Source organism: Lolium perenne, chromosome 2 (assembly GCF_019359855.2).
Source record: "Lolium perenne isolate Kyuss_39 chromosome 2, Kyuss_2.0, whole genome shotgun sequence".
Lineage (NCBI taxonomy): Eukaryota > Viridiplantae > Streptophyta > Magnoliopsida > Poales > Poaceae > Lolium > Lolium perenne.
The window spans coordinates 235,667,799-235,669,080 of NC_067245.2; positions in this window are offsets into that span (position 1 = coordinate 235,667,799).

Sequence of the window (1,282 nt, forward strand, 5' to 3'; positions counted from 1 at the left end):
GCCATACCCAGGTAGGCAGGGCGGAGGGAAGCAAATGTTTGTAAATGACATGAAGCAACAGAGTACATATGTATGTAGTTACAATGTTTTTTTTTTGTAAAAGCAAATAACTTGAGAGGAAGAATAATTTGAGAGTAATGGATAATTGATTGGGATATGTTTTGTTTTATTAGATGGTATAAGAGATCCGATAGTGTCTCATTTTTGTGTGTCATCACTTAGACCTAGGAATAATTATGGAAGGAATCATGATGTTTCTTGTAAATATTTGTTCTACACGTACATCAAAAGTTGAAACCTTCAAAGCATCGCATGATTTTGTGTCACTGAAATGTTATTTGTACACATCATCATTTCCTTCAAAATTGAAAGGAAAATATATAATTTAAAATGTACAATTCCTTTTCCGTGATTTAGTCAATACGTGCATGTGCACGTACACGATTAGTGTGTGTTCGAAAAAGAAGAGCGAAGAATCGGCCACTTTATAAGTTTCCGGCAGTAGAGAATGCAATGGGTCTCATCCGTTCGACCACCTTCACTTTGGCAGTTTCCACTAGCGGTCGAGTGTCTGTTCCCAACGAGAAGTCATGCAAGAAATCTTCCGTGACGATAACTGAACAAAGAGTTGCCTTGTCGTATATCATGCCGTCTATGTGAACAAGACTTTCCTGATACAGCACGAGGCGCAACCGGTCATCTATGAACTCGGGCACGTCCCAGCCGCTCTTCTCTTCATCTTCCAAAGCGGCCACCATCTGGAGCGTCTTCGTCGCCGGGTCGTACACGTGCGCCTCGTGCGCCGTCGTTGCGAGCAAGAGCTTCCTACTCTCAACGGAGGAGTTGACGTCGCCGCGGCTGCCCAGGTAACAGAGTGGGGCGACGAGCCACGGTTTGATGAGCGGCATCGCCATGAGTCCTTGCGGGAGGCTTACACGGTACCCGAGACACCACGAACTAGATTCGTCGTCGTCGAGCTTCCATATCTCGAACAAGGCGTCCCAGCCACGGCGGAGGCGCACGTCGCGCATCATGCAGAGGCGCCCGTCGAGCTCCGCCAACACCGTTCCGGCGGGCGAGTATAATGTCTTGCTGTACTCCGTCGACCAGTCCGGGTGAATGTGATCTCTGTACGGGTCAGTGCCGTCATATTCGACGATGTCCGCCCTGGCGAACGGTGGCGATGGAACCGTGGCGAAGGACTCGTCGCCGAGCGAGAAAGATAGGATGCCCCGGGCGCGAGGCGGCTGATACAGGAACCTCGTGGAGAGCGTCCAGTGGA